The sequence below is a fragment of the Ips typographus genome, linkage group LG12, assembly GCF_016097725.1.
Source record: "Ips typographus isolate SLU linkage group LG12, UJ_Ityp_2.0, whole genome shotgun sequence".
NCBI lineage: Eukaryota > Metazoa > Arthropoda > Insecta > Coleoptera > Curculionidae > Ips > Ips typographus.
Window position 1 is genome coordinate 2,672,171 of NC_138433.1, and position 16,787 is coordinate 2,688,957.

Sequence of the window (16,787 nt, forward strand, 5' to 3'; positions counted from 1 at the left end):
AGTCACATTTTTGGAAAGCCCACAATCTAGGCTACAATTTACATTCAGTAACTTTTTCTCGTAACTATTCAAATAAGGGTGTAATTAAGGGTTGAATGGAAAAGTGGACAAAATCACTTCTTTGTTCTGCATATCTGAAATTTAACGCCCTCTAGCGGACACACAATGACAACTATGACATTATTTAGTCACATTTTTGAAAAGCCCACAATCTACTGGTGAAAACCCCGTCTCTGTAACTGTCAAACTAACCGAGTTACGGTCTGTCAAAAAGTGACAGGTTTCAATGCATTTTTTGTTTCTGTATTTTGACAGGTTTTTCCTTGTTTTCCCCAATTTTCCTGAAACTTTTTTAGGGTTGTTTGATATGGTTTTAAAACTAATTTGACAGGCTATCGACTGGTGAAAACCCCGTCCCTCTAACTGTCAAACTAGCCGAGTTACGCTGTGTCAAAAAATGACAGGTTTAAATTCATTTTTTGTTCCTGTATTTTGACAGGTTTTTCAACGCCCTCTAGCGGCCAAACCGTCCCACTAATCCAGCAATTTTTATATGTCAATGAAAAGCTTATTTCATTACCTATCCATTGACATATAAATGTTGAAACAAAGTGTCCCAAATAAGCAAGCTATTTCGGTTTGAAAATTCTAGTGTACCAAAAAAAAAAAATTTGGAAACTTTGACGCCCTCTAGCGGCCAAACCGCCTCACTAACCAACTAACTTTTATACGTCTATGGAAAGCTCATTTCATTAGCTATCCATCGACGTATAAAACTTTCTACAAACTGACACAAATAAGCGAGTTATTTGAGGTTAAGTGTAACAGTGTACCATAAAGCGCTTTCGGCGCCCCCTAGCGGCGAAACGGTGCCCCTCAGCCAAAATTTTCAAATTAGGTTAGGTTAGGGGGAAAACATCCAGTAAACTATAAAATTCCGTTTTTTTTTTTGTGAAACTGTCAGTTTGACGTTAACTGTCACTGGAAGGGAGAAAATCCAAGATGGCGGCCAAAATTTAAAAAATCGTGTTTATACTCGTTTTCGACTAATTTGGAGTCGGGGAATCCAGTGGAACTGTCAGTTTGACGTTAACTGTCACTGGATGTCAGAAAATCCAAGATGGCGGCCAAAATTTAAAAAGTCGAGTTTACAATTCACATTCAGTGACTTTTTCTTGTAACTATTCAAATAAGGGTGTAATTAAGGGTTGAACGGAAAAGTGGACAAAATCCCTTCTTGGGTCAGTATAGCTGAATTTTAACGCCCTCTAGCGGACAAACAGTGCCAACTATGACATAATCCGAATCGAATGACGTAATAATATACCGAGTGTCACAAAATTCTTGATACGCCCCTGATCAAAGCATTTAAATCGAAAAAAGCCTGCTTAATGGTACAATTAAGTAAATTGATTTAAAAGAAGAAAAAAAAACAAAAGAAGAACGTGCTTTAGGTAATGGCCTACGTGGATTAGCTCGAAACCTAATCAATTCCGCTAGTTTCGTCATTGTGAAACGACCATCATCAGGGATATAACGAGTCGCTAATGAAAGTGCTTAATTTTCAAAAAAAACCCAAAATGATCATCATTAACACTTCACGAGCTTTACGGTGTTTGTTTTGACAGTTGTGACGTAGTGGTGGGTGGGTCACGTGACCTACTGTCATCTGTCAACTGTCAGATTGAGCGCCGTAGAGCTGTAAAACGCGCCAAGTTAATTAAACCGAGAAAATAGTTTTGTAGCTCGCGATGATTTGACAGTTGAACGTCGTATGGTGGTTTGACACGTGACAGCTGTCATTACTGTCAAGTGTCAAAAGAGAATTTCAAGGGCTACAAATTGGTTTTTTGAAGCACCCTGTATCTGTCATAGCAACCGAGTTATGGGCTGTTGAATAGGAAACTGTCAAATTCAGACTGTAGTTTAGTTCACTCTGTATTACTTCGTAAATAAGTCAATTATTTGACATTTTAGGTGAAAAGTGTATATAAGGTGATCGAAAGAGAATTTCAAGGGCTACAAATTGCTTTTTTAAATCACCCTGTATCTGTCATAGCAACCGAGTTATGGGCTGTTGAATAGGAAACTGTCAAATTCAGACTGTAGTTTAGTTCACTCTGTATTACTTCGTAAATAAGTCAATTATTTGACATTTTAGGTGAAAAGTGTATATAAGGTGATCGAAAGAGAATTTCAAGGGCTACAAATTGGTTTTTTGAACCACCCTGTATCTGTCATAGCAACCGAGTTATGGGCTGTTGAATAGGAAACTGTCAAATTCAGACTGTAGTTTAGTTCACTCTGTATTAATTCGTAAATAAGTCAATTATTTGACATTTTAGGAGAAAAGTATATATAAGGTGATCAAAAGAGAATTTCAAGGGCTACAAATTGGTTTTTTGAACCACCCTGTATCTGTCATAGCAACCGAGTTATGGGCTGTTGAATAGGAAACTGTCAAATTCAGACTGTAGTTTAGTTCACTCTGTATTAATTCGTAAATAAGTCAATTATTTGACATTTTAGGAGAAAAGTATATATAAGGTGATCAAAAGAGAATTTCAAGGGCTACAAATTGGTTTTTTGAACCACCCTGTATCTGTCATAGCAACCGAGTTATGGAGTGTTGAATAGGAAACTGTCAAATTTAGACTGTAGTTTAGTTCACTCTATATTAATTCGTAAATAACTCAATTATTTGACATTTTAGGTGAAAAGTGTATATAAGGTGATCAAAAGAGAATTTCAAGGGCTACATCCTAGTTTTTTGAACCACCCTGTAACTGTCATAGCAACCGAGTTACAGGGTGTCAAAATTAAAAATTTCCAATGCAATATGAAAACTGGCATTTTTCTGGGTTATTTTATAGCTCGATGGTACGTTCATGGTTTAATAATAAACGAAAAGTGTGTTCTCAATTAACACTGCCCACGTAAAGTCATCGGTCGTGGATATCTTGATTGTGGCGATCGATCTGCATTTTTGTCCATCGATAATCGGAATCGATAAGAGCGGGTCGATTTGAATAAATCGATAGTTAAAAACGGAAAAATGCGTCGATCGGGTGGGCCGCCATTTGTCACACACAAAAAAAACCACGAAATTATCGATTTGTAAATATCTCCGAGACTGGTTAGAGCGTGTTGACCGTATAAAGTCGCATTTATATGCAAATTGACCCACTGTATAGTGGCAACAAAAATTGATGTGAAAACTTATATGGGTGGATGTGACAGTTCCTGGGGAACATTTTTGCTCTCTTGTGAATTTTTTGTAATTATAACCGTTTCTGAGATATTTGACAGAAACTGTTTTAGTGCAGTTTTCCGGTGTGTAACGCCTAGTTTGACGCCCTCTAGCGGCTAAACGGTGAAAGCTATAGCATTGTGTAATCATATTTTTGGAAACCTTAAAGTCTGGACTATCTTTTATTTTCTCAGACTTTTAGTCATAAAATGTCAAATAACCGAATTATTTAGGGTTAAAGCAAAAGTAGTCAAAATAACTGTCAGAATGACAGAAAAGTTCTGTTTTTCTAGGTCACGTGCATAACTGGGCCACTTAGAGCAAAACAAACGCCGAATTCGTGTTTTCCAGGCCGGAATTAGTTGAAAACGACATTTTGACTGGTTAATTCCAATATGGCCGCGGTTAGTATAGTAGGCCCAAGAAATTCCTAATTTGGACTGAATTTTCATGCACTTTTCCAGAAAATCCTGAATAATTCACTTATTTGAGACATTTAGTTAAAACACACCATACGACAAAATAAAGCTAATGAATGGGGCTATCACGTGACGTTGTCAGGACCGGGCTAAGTTGCACCGTTTGGCCGCTAGAGGGCGTCAAAGTTAACTTAAAATTTTCAAATTTTTTTGTAAATATCTCGTAAACGTTACAAGTTAGAGACCTGGAATTTTTACCAGAGATACACCTCAATGGGACGCTACTTTTACTGTATAAACATTTTTTTTGTAAAATGTACCGTTTGGCCGTGAAAAATCAAAAAACAAATTTTTGACTTTTCTCAAAGGGGCCCCCCCACCAATTTTTAGCCGAAAAATGTCAATTTTCAAAATTGACTTTGACTGCGTAAATACCTTTAGACGGACGCGAGAAACTTGACTTGGGGTGTCATTCGTCGAAATTCCATCTGTTAAGGGTGCCACGCCCTGAGAACTGTCAAAAAATTACAGAAAAGCACTATTTTCAAGGTCACGAGCCAAATTGGTCCACTTAGAGCAAAACGAATTACGGATTCGTGTTTTCCAGGCCGGAATTAGTTGAAATCGTTATTTTGCTTGGTTAAGTTCAATATGGCCGCGGTTAGTATCGTAGGCTCAAAAATTCCCTAATTTGTAACGCGTGACTTTGACGCCCCCTAGCGGCCAAACGAGTACATCTACTGAATCATGTAGCCATATTTTTGGAAACCTTAAAGTCTGGACTATCTTTTACCTTCCTAGACTTTTAGTCATTAAATGTCAAATAACCGAGTTATTTAGGATCAAAGCAACAGTAGTCAAAATAACAGTCTTGTTGTGTAACTGGTGATTGTGACGCCCTCTGGTGGGCAAGCGGTTAAAGCTAACTATTTTATAGTTTCACGAGTGGAATTTGAACTGGTGTGACGTGTGGCTGTCAATTTTGGACGTGTCACAATGACAGTAACTGTCAAAAACCACTCCATGGAGCTATAAAGCAACTTTGCATTAAAAAACCATACACAGGACAGTTTCGGTGGCTCAAAAGTGGATTTTTTGTGTGTGTGACGTCATCGCAAATTACTTTGATTCCCCCTGTACTTACTAGGAAACGAAACTATCGCGATTGGAACAGGCAAAGGCAATTACGACACCCAGTTTAGGCCTGAAACTTTTCCATTCGCCTTATCGCAGCCCCATAAGACACCGCACAGTATCGACCGTAGGCCCATAAACCAGATACGGCCTGGCCCTCGCTATCGTAGGCCTTTTAATTTAAAGGCCCATAAAGTTTGCAGGCCTGTTCCAATTATAATCACAATCGTATTACTCAATCACCTTGTATATTGTTGCTCTACAGTGGAATCAAACTAAATTAGGGTGACGTCACAGTTCAAGCCACCAAAACTGCGTTATTTCAAATGGGACACCCTGTATATTTTGGTGTCGGTCGATTCAGCTTTTCAAGGGCTCCAAAATGGCCTCCTGCGCGCTTTCCTGTAAAGCGTACCGTTTCTGAGATATTTACGGTCAAAGTTTCCGTGGACTGTAACAGGGAAACGGTTAGAGGTATCAAGTTGCAACTTGCACTGTCAGAAAGAGAATTTAAAACTGAATTTTTGACGTGTTTAAACATGTAAATCGCTTTGATCGTTTCGGAGATATCGACGAATCAATCGAAAATGGCCTGCTGTGAGTGGTAAATGAAAAATTTAAAAATCAATTTTTTCTTCGATCGGAAATCGATCTAATCGGATCGAGCACGAGCTGGTTTTTCGATTATTCACGTCACTTTGCATTGTTCGGGTAATCAAGTAAAACGTCATAACAAACCCGCGTACAACCGTTGATTTGCATATAAATGCGACTTTTAACGGTCAACCAGCTCTCAGGATTTTGAGATAGAATTTTTTGCCTGATACCATTGGAAAGAGCGTTTCGAGACGGTTCTTTTGAGTGGTTGAACCGTTCTGTACGCCCAAAAATAACCGAGATACAGGGTGTACAAGTTTCAGACTAGAAACTTGAAGAAAGACCTGGTGGCATAATTAGTCTAATAATAGGGAAGTTGCGCATAAAATCGTGCACGAGCGAGAGGCTAAAATGGCGGTCGCATTACCATGGAAATTCAATTGTTTTCGAAGATGGGCATGGAACCAACCACCCTAACGACCCATATAAATCTTCCTTATTTCAGTGCACTGTGTATTGGGGTCAATAAGGTTCATTTTGGCCTGCCACTGAAACGACTGTTTATGGGAGTTATCGTTGTTTTGCGCTGAAATTTCAAGCAAATTTCACCTTTATTGACGTAAATTTTGGTTTTTGCGAAAACTACTTTGTGGGATGGTTTGAGGGTTGTAAGGGGGGTGTTTTGTCAAGAATACCTTTTTGCCCTAAATCGGCTAGTTTTGACAGAAAAATTGAAGCAAATTTATTGAAAATATCTCAAAAACGGTTAAAATTACAAAAAAATCACAAGAGAGCAAAAATGTTCCCAATTAATTTTTGCATCCGCCCATGTAAGTTTGAACATCAATTTTTGCTGCCACTATACAGGGGGTGCACGAAAATTACGGTGGTTCCATTGTTTTGACCACCCTGTAGGCAGTTTTTCAGATAGATTTTTTTGCTCAACACCAGTGGAAAGAGCAGTTCAAGACGATTCTTTTGAGTGGTTAAACCACCCCAAAATCACAAAAATAACCGAGATACAGGGTGTCCAAATTTTAGACTAGATTTTGGATTGATGGAAAAAACACACTTTACCCCCACTAAACTTTCCGTGGCCAATAACTCCTTTTTGAGGCCCTTAAGGGCAAAACACTATTTAAAGATTTTTGTAGGGAATTAAATTCTCTACAATTTTTATTCTTTGACATTTCCCTGAATTTTGCTAAATAAGCGAGTTACAAGGGGTTGTAGCTACGTAATTTTATATCAAACACACTTTAGCCCCACTAAACTTTCCTTAGCCAATAACTCCTTTCTGAGGCCCTTAAGGGCAAAACACTATTTAAGGGTTTTTGTAGGAAATTAAATTCTCTACAATTTTCATTCCCTGACATTTCCCCGAGTTTTGCTAAATAAGCGAGTTACAAGGGGTTGTACTTACGTAAAGTAACTTTACCCTTAAGGGGCAAATATCTCCCTTCCAGGCCCTTTCAGGGCAAAACACCACTCTTCACTTTTTGTCGGAAATTAAATTTTCTATCCACCCAGCTGGGTTTTACACCGCTTATATTGATAGGATTAACGAAAATCCCCGATAATGGCACGAACGACAAAAGGAACCACTTCTAATAGACTTAGTGTCATGGAACTATAAATCAGCTTTCTATAAAGGTTCAGGATTGTTTTTAATACCTCCAATTACACTGCCCAATATAGAGAAAAAAAAAACAGTTTATCTGATTATCTGATTAAAAAATTTAGTCGAATTGAAATCAGTATTAGATTAGAATAATTACGTATTTGGTACGGTGGATTAGAATCACTCTGTATAATTTGAATTTTTCACGTGGATTAGGCACGAGCTGCCCACGGCCATCTTGATCTAACCGTGATTTATATACCGGGCGTCCCAAAAAAAAGCGTGAAATTTGACGCTGGTTATAATTATACCGGTGGAATTTCAGGTATAATAATAATAAGCACTTTTCACCAATTTTAATTAAGGCTATCCTTGACAGATGAACGTTATTTTCGAATCGGCTATGTCTATTAATAATTTTTTTATGCGAGGGTAATCAGTCGTTAATAGTTAATCCAAGGAGCAATCAATCAAACCTGCCTTGGTCTGTAACTGGTGATTTTGACGCCCTCTGGCGGCCAAACGGCCGCAGTTATCGCATCGTGTAATCATATTTTCAGAAACCCCATTGTCTGGACTATCTTTTACCTTTCTACACTTTTAGTCATAAAATGTCAAATAACTGAGTTATTTAGGATCAAAGGAACAGTAGTCAAAATAACTGTATTGATGTGTAACTGGTGACTTTGATGCCCCCTGGCGGGCAAGCGGTTAAAGATATTTAATCATGCAGTCATATTTTTGGAAACCTTAAAGTCTGGACTATCTTTTACTTTCTTAGACTTTTAGTCATAAAATGTCAAATAACCGAGTTATTTAGGGTCAAAGCAACAGTAGTCAAAATAACTGTGTTGATGTGTAAATGGTGATTTTGACGCCCTCTGGCGGCAAACGGTTAAAGCTATTGAATCATGCAGTCATATTTTTGGAAACCTCACAGTCTGGATTATATTTTACCTTCCTAGACTTTTAGTCATAAATTGTCAAATAACCGAGTTATTTACAGTCAAAACAAAAGTAATCAAAACAACTGTCTTAGTCTGTAATGCCTGACTTTGACGCCCCCTAGCGGCCAAACGGGTACAGCTACTGAATCATGTAGTCATATTTTTGGAAACCTTAAAGTGTGGACTATCTTTTACCTTCCCAGACTTTTAGTCATAAAATGTCAAATAACCGAGTTATTTAGGGTCAAAGCAAAAGTAGTCAAAATAACTGTCAAAATGACAGAAAAATCCTGTTTTCTAGGTCACGTGCATAACTGGGCCACTTAGAGCAAAACAAACGTCGAATTCGTGTTTTCCAGGCCGGAATTAGTTGAAAACGACATTTTGACTGGTTAATTGCAATATGGCCGCGGTTAGTATAGTAGGCCCAAAATTTCCCAATTTGGACTGAATTTTCGTGCACTTTTCCAGAAAATCGTGAATAACTCACTTATTTGAAGCATTTTGAAAAAACACACCATATGACAAAATAAAGCCAATGAATAGGGCTGTCACGTGACGTTGTCAGGACCGGGCTAAGTTGTACCGTTTGGCCGCTAGAGGTCGTCAAAGTTGACTTAAAATTTTCACACTTTTTTGTAAATATCTCGTAAACGGTACAAGTTAGAGACCTGGAATTGTCACCAGGGATACACCTCAATGGAACGCTACTTTTACTGTATAAACACTTTTTTTGTAAAATGTACCGTTTGGCCGTGAAAAATCAAAAAATGAATTTTTGACATTTTTTCAAAGGGCCCCACCAATTTTTAGCCGAAAAATGTCAATTTTCAAAATTGACTTTGACTGCGTAAATACCTTTGGACGGATGCCAGAAACTTGACTTGGGGTGTCATTAGTCGAAATTCCGTCTGTTAAGGGTGCCACGCCCTGAGAACTGTCAAAAAATGACAGAAAAGCCCTATTTTCAAGGTCACGTGCCAAATTGGTCCACTTAGAGCAAAACAAATTTCGTATTCGTGTTTCTCAGGTCGGAATTAGTTGAAAACGTTATTTTGCTTCTTCAAGTTCAATATGGCCGCGGTTAGTATCGTAGGCTCAAAAAATCCCCAATTTGTAACGCGTGACTTTCACGCCCCCTAGCGGCCAAACGGGTACAGCTACTGAATCATGTAGTCATATTTTTGGAAACCTCACAGTCTGGACTATATTTTACTTTCTTAGACTTTTAGTCATAAAATGTCAAATAACCGAATTATTTAGAGTTAAAGCAAAAAGTAGTCAAAATAACTGTCTTGGTGTGTAACGCTTGACTTTGACGCCCTCTGGCGGCCAAACCGTTAAAGCTAGAGCTTCAAGCAGCCATATTTTTGGAAACCTCACAGTCTGAACTATCTTTTTTCTTCAGTGACTTTTTGCCGTCAACTGTCAAACAACCGAGTTATTTAGGGTCAAAGCGAAAGCGGTCAAACCAGCCAACCAGCCCTATTCAGAGCGGTTTTTTGGCCCGAAAATGGGCCAATTTCCCTCCCTAAAATCGCCCTAACCTCACAAACGATCGCTAATTCGTGGATTCACGACGTGCCAACGCTAAAAATCGTTTCGTATCGATCGATACAAGGATCTGGTCGACATTTTACGTGTACAACCGGTATAAATCTAAGGCTGTTCCCACATTAATATGGCAATTTATCGATTCGCTAATACCAGAGCACAGTGAAGTAGGTAGTCGGATGATGTATACGAGGCCTTAGAGATGGGAAATTCAGCGAAATCATGTTAATTTCGATCCGATAAGTCGCCATTTTCAAAAAGATGGCGGATGCAAAACATGTTTTTAGTTAGGTTAGGTTGTGTAATAGGAAGTGTACACGCTATTTGCGCTTGTTTTATATTTTTAACATATTTAAGTAATCCAGTGGCGTGGCAGCTTAAATCAAGGGGAATTTACTATGGTTTGACTGGGTAAAATTGCTGGATTTTTGCTGCACTCCTGATGATGCGAACTTGACGAAACTTTGGCCCAGTTATACACGCACGTCCATTTGGCTTCTACTCCAGAAAATTTCAGTTTTCTAGCTCACTCTGTACAGGGTGTACAGGGTCCAATAGATAGATATTTGCCCCTTAAGGGTAAAGTTAGTTTACGTAACTACAACCCCTTGTAACTCGCTTATTTGGCAAAATTCGGGGAAATGTCAGGGAATGAAAATTGTAGAGAATTTAATTCCCTACAAAAACCCTTAAATAGTGTTTTGCCCTTAAGGGCCTCAGAAAGGAGTTATTGGCCACGAAAAGTTTAGTGGGGGTAAAGTGTGTTTGATATAGAACTACGTAGCTACAACCCCTTGTAACTCGCTTATATAGCAAAACTCGGGGAAATGTCAGGGAATGAAAATTGTAGAGAATTTAATTCCCTACAAAAACACTGAAATAGTGTTTTGCCCTTAAGGGCCTCAGAAAGGAGTTATTGGCCACGGAATGTTTAGTGGGGGTAAAGTGTGTTTGATATGGAACTACGTAGCTACAACCCCTTGTAACTCGCTTACTTAGCAAAACTCGGGGAAATGTCAGGGAATAAAAATTGTAGAGAATTTGATTCCCTACAAAAACCCTTAAATAGTGTTTTGCCCTTAAGGGCCTCAGAAAGGAGTTATTGGCCAAGGAAAGTGTAAATCAGACCAAAGTGTAAATTGCATTGTATAACGTGTTTTATACCTCCATTGACTCGATTTGTCGATAATTTGAGTGTAATTTTTTTTGGTCACGTGTCTTTAGACTTATATCGCCTATTTTAAGTCACGTGACTCGTTTTTTTTTCCCTGAAAATTAATTTTTCCCCGGTTGTTGGCGACTGATTGCGGTGTAAATCCACCTCGGAGCAATTAAGCGCAACGGAGACAAACGCAGTCAACTGCCTAATGAGAGAGACCGCACAAGATGGCGGGCAAACGATTAATCAAATTGAAATTGGAGAAGTTACGCAATTAAAACGACACGGACCCACTTATTAAGCTAACACACACTGTATAGCCTCCGTTGCGTGTCGCCCCTTAATCATATACAGGGTGGCGCGGTCGAAAAACTAGCGCAATTTTACTATTTTTGCGTGGGACACCCTGTATGTTATTACGTCGTTCGGTTCGGCTTAGAAAGGCCTACTTGATGACCTTAAAAGTGCCCGAAAAAAGTGTACCGTTTCTGTGATATTTCGTGTCAAAGTGACGCAGACCAAAACTGTGATTTTGACTACTTTCGCTTTGACGCTAAATAACTCGGTTATTTGACAATTTTTGACTACAAGTCTAGGAAGGTAAAAGATAGTCCAGACTTTAAGGTTTCCAAACATATGACTGCATGACTAAATAGCTTGTGCCGTTTGGCCTCCAGAGGGCGTCAAAGTCACCAGTTACACACCAAGACAGTTATTATGACTACTGTTGCTTTGACAACTAATAACTCGGTTATTTGACATTTTATGACTAAAAGTCTAAGAAAGTAAAAGATAGTCCAGACTGTGAGGTTTCCAAAAATATGGCTACATGATTCAGAAGCTGTACCCGTTGGGCCGCTAGGGGGCGTCAAAGTCACGCATTAGAAATTAAAGATTTTTTGAGCCTACTATACTAACCGCGGCCATATTGAACTTAACCAAGCAAAATAACGTTTTCAACTAATGCCGGCCTGGGAAACACGACCCCGAAATTCGTTTTGCTCTAAGTGGACCAATTTGGCACGTGACTTTGAAAATAGGGCTTTTCTGTCATTTTTTGACAGTTCTCAGGGCGTGGCACCCTTAACAGACGGAATTTCGACTAATGACACCCCAAGTCAAGTTTCTGGCATCCGTCCAAAGGTATTTATGCAGTCAAAGTCAATTTTGAAAATTGACATTTTTCGGCTCAAAATTGGAGAGGGGGACCCCTTTGAAAAATGTCAAAAATTCGTTTTTTGATTTTTCACGGTCAAACGGTACATTTTATAAAAAAAGTGTTTATACAGAAAAAGTAGCGTCCCATTGAGGTCTATCCCTGGTAAAAATTCCAGTTCTCTAACTTGTACCGTTTACGAGATATTTACAAAAAAGTGTGAAAATTTTAAGTCAACTTTGACGCCCTCTAGCCGCCAAACCGTGCAACTTAGCCTGGCCCGTTCAACGTCACGTGACAGCCCCTTTCATTAGCTTTATTTTGTCACATGGTGTGTTTTTTCTAAATGCTTCAAATAAGTGAGTTATTCACGATTTTCTGGAAAAGTGCACGAAAATTCAGTCCAAATTAGGAAATTTTGGGCCTACTATACTAACCGCGGCCATATTGCAATTAACCAGTCAAAATGTCGTTTTCAACTAATTCCGGCCTGGGAAACACGAATTCGACGTTTGTTTTGCTCTAAGTGGCCCAGTTATGCACGTGACTTAGAAAACAGGATTTTTCTGTCATTCTGACAGTTATTTTGACTATTTTTGCTTTGACCCTTAATAACTCGGTTATTTGACATTTTATGACTAAAAGTCTAGGAAAGTAAACGATAGTCCAGACTTTAAGGTTTCCAAAAATATGGCTACATAAAGCTATAGCTTTCACCGTTTGGTCGCTAGAGGGCGTCAAAGCCAGGTGTTACACTCAAACAAAGTGCATTAAAACAGTTTTTGGGAAATATCTCAGAAACGGTTAAAATAACAAAAAAAGCACAAGAGAGCAAAAATGTTCCCAATTAACTTTTGCACTCACCCATGTAAGTTTCAACATCAATTTGTTCTGCTACTATACAGGGGGTGCACGGAAATTACGGTGGTTCCATTGTTTGGACCACCCTGTAGGCAGTTTTTAAGATAGAATTTTTTGCTTAACACCAATGGAAAGAGCGCTTCAAGACGGTTCTTTTGAGTGGTTGAACCACCCTGAACTCTAAAAAATAACCGAGTTACAGGGTGTCCAAATTTCAGACTAGATTTTTCATCCAAAATCTATCACAGTATTCATTTACAAAACAGTTATTCTGACTACGTTCCCTTCAACCCTTAATAACTCCCTTATTTGAAGACTGACAACCAAAAGTCACTGAATCAAAAAGATAGTCCAGACAATGAGGTTTCTGAAAATGTGCTTAAATCACTTGATACCGTGCCGCGTTTGGCCGCTAGAGGGCGTCAAACTCAAACCAGCAAACTTGACTGGAAAAATGGCCACTCGAGCTGAAGCAAACCTGATTGATGGAATTTAAACGAAAACACACGCAGCTACTTGTCATCGCCGGTGCATTATTAATTATTTGTACATATTTGTTAATGTTGACACACTCTGTATAATTATTTAACTAATTTCAATATTAAACAAATAACGCGCGCATTAATTAACATTCAGTGGAGAGTGTGCAATTTGAATAATAAATCAAAGAAAACAAACACGAATCGGCGCCAATGTGATTCATTAAAACGATTTTCATCTGTTTTTTTTCGGCGGCCATTTTTGGTCAACAAAAGCTTTGTTGCCAGCTCATATTTTACACTCGAAAGTGTCTAAATCTCTTGCCTTATACGGGACAAATACCGTATTGATTTGGAAATTTACTAATAACAGTTCAATTGAAACGTTTCTAAAGTACAAACAGGATGACTAATACGAGCATCGGAGATGATAAATTACGAAAATGGGTGGTTTGCTGTGTTGCCAGATTGACTGGCATTTTGTAGAGCGGGAAATTTCCTACAATTATCTTTATTTACACTTTTGCTGTAACTCTTCAAATAACTGAGTTATTCAGGGTTGAAGTGAAATTAGTCAAAACAAGTTTTGTGTAAATTGTACTTTCCGTGCACCCCCTGTATAGTGGCAGCAAAAATTGATGTTAAAACTTATAAGGGTGGATGCAAAAGTTTATTGGGAACATTTTTGCACACTTGCGCTTTTTTTGTAATTTTAACTGTTTCTGAGATATTTACCAAAAACTGTTTTAATGCACTTTCTTTAAGTTTCACCCAAAATTAGTACCTAAAACTTGGACACCCTGTATCTCGGTTATTTTTAAGAGTTCAGGGTGGTTCAACCACTCAAAAGAACCGTCTTGAACTGCTCTTTCCACTGGTGTTGAGCAGAAAATTCTATCTGAAAAACTGCCTACAGGGTGGTCCAAACAAGGGAACCACCGTACTTTCCCTGGACACCCTGTATAGTGTCAGCAAAAATTGACGTTGAAACTTACATGGGTGGATGTAAAAGTTTATTGGGAACATTTTTGCTCTCTTAAGCTTTTTTTGTAACTTTAACCGTTTTTGAGATATTTAAGTTTTAATACACTTTCTTTAAGATTCATCCAAAATTAGTACTTAAAACTTGGACACCCTGTATCTCGGTTATTTTTGGGAGTTCAGGGTGGTTCAACCACTCAAAAGAACCGTCTTGAACCGCTCTTTCCAATGCTGTTGAGCAAAAAATTCTATCCTAAAAACTGAATACAGGGTGGTCAAAACAATGGAACCACCGTAGTTTCCGTGCACACCCTGTATAATGGAAGCAAAAATTGATGTTAAAACTTATAAAGGTGGATGCAAAAGTTTATTGGGAACATTTTTGCTCTCTTGTGCTTTTTTTGTTATTTTAACCGTTTCTGAGATATTTCCCAAAAACTGTTTTAATGCACTTTGTTTGAGTGTAACACCTGGCTTTGACGCCCTCTAGCGACCAAACGGTGAAAGCTATAGCTTTATGTAGCCATATTTTTGGAAACTTTAAAGTCTGGACTATCTTTTATTTTCTTAGACTTTTAGTCATAAAATGTCAAATAACCGAATTATTTAGGGTTAAAGCAAAAGTAGTCAAAATAACTGTCAAAATGACAGAAAAATCCTGTTTTCTAAGTCACGTGCATAACTGGGCAACTTAGAGCAAAACAAACGTCGAATTCGTGTTTCCCAGGCCGGAATTAGTTGAAAACGACATTTTGACTGATTAATTCCAATATGGCCGCGGTTAGTATAGTAGGCCCAAAATTTCCCAATTTGGACTGAATTTTCGTGCACTTTTCCAGAAAATCGTGAATAACTCACTTATTTGAAGCATTTAGAAAAAACACAACATATGACAAAACAAAGCTAATGAAAGGGGATGTCACGTGACGTTGAACGGGCGACGCTAGGTTGCACCGTTTGGTCGCTAGAGGGCGTCAAAGTTGACTTAAAATTTTCACACTTTTTTGTAAATATCTCGAAAACGGTACAAGTTAGAGACCTGGAATTTTTACCAGGGATAGACCTCAATGGGACGCTACTTTTACTGTATAAACATTTTTTTTGTAAAATGTTCCGTTTGGCCGTGAAAAATCAAAGAACGAATTTTTGACATTTTTCAAAGGGTCCCCCCCACCGATTTTTAGCCGAAAAATGTCAATTTTCAAAAATGACTTGGACTGCGTAAATACCTTTGGACGGATGTCAGAAACTTGACTTGGGGTGTCATTAGTCGAAATCCCGCATTTACATAACAGACGGCCATTATTATCGATTATATCGGGGATTAGATGTATCGATTTTGCAATTAAACAGATAGAGATCGTTGAAATTGATAGAGGGAAACAAGCGGGCAATTTCTCATTGCATTACACAGCGATTTATCAATATTTATTTCCTTTTTTTAACACAACTCGGTTATTTACACCATAACTCGGTTATTTGGGGAAATATGAAAAAAGTGTAAATAAAGAAAGTTGTAGGGAATTTCCTTCTCTATCAGATTGTGTTAGAGCACTTTTTTCCTAAAGGGCTTCCTTAGGGAGATATTCCCTGAAAACGGTGTCGAAGCACAAAAAAGTCCCTAGCAAGTTCAACCACGCCTAACTAGGTTATTTGGAAAAATATCAAAAAAATGTACGGAAGGGAAGTTGTAGGGAATTTTCTTTTCTATAAGATTGTATTAGAGCACTTTTTCCCTAAAGGGCGTTCCTCAGGGAAATATTCCCTAAAAACTGCCACTGATTACCTAGCTGAGCTCAGTCTGTTAAATTTTCCTTAAATTGTAACCTCGATCCGGTCCTGGATTTGTTCAAAACCAAAATGGCCGCCCCTTTGTGTTTTCCCCATTTTAGTTCACTCTGTATAACAAATTCTGCGTGACAGCTGTCAAAAATTGTCCTCCGGTGACGTCACAACTGTCTCTGTAACGTCACAACTGTCAAAATGCTTCTTACAGCTTTGTGGAAGAATTTTTGACAGTTGTGACGTCACCATCAAGTGTCAAAGTGTCTGACAACTGTCAGATACGTCACAGCTGTCAAACTGGAGGTCTCGGTCAGGTTTTGGAGCTATTCAAGTGAAATGTACGACTTTTAGAATGTTTTTGAAAGGAACAATGTACTTTACAGCTTTAATGGAAGAATTTTTGACAGTTGTGACGTCACCATCAAGTGTCAAAGTGTCTTAAGGTCACGTGACAACTGTCAGATACGTCACAACTGTCAAACTGGGTCTCAATCAGACTGTAGAGCTGTACAAGTGAAGTTTTGTGCCTTTTTGCAGTTTCTCAAAGATGAAATGGACTTTACCGCTTTATGAAAGGGATTTTGACAGTTGTGACGTCAGAATCAAGTGTCAAAGTGTCTTAAGATCACGTGCCAACTGTCAGATACGCCACAACTGTCAAACTGGGTCTCAATCAGACTGTAGAGCTATACAAGTGAAGTTTTGTGCCTTTTTGCAGTTCCTCAAAGATGAAATGGACTTTACCGCTTTATGGGGACATTTTTGACAGTTGTGACGTCACCATCAAGTGTCAAAGTGTCTTAAAGTCACGTGACAACTGTCAGATACGTCACAACTGTCAAAC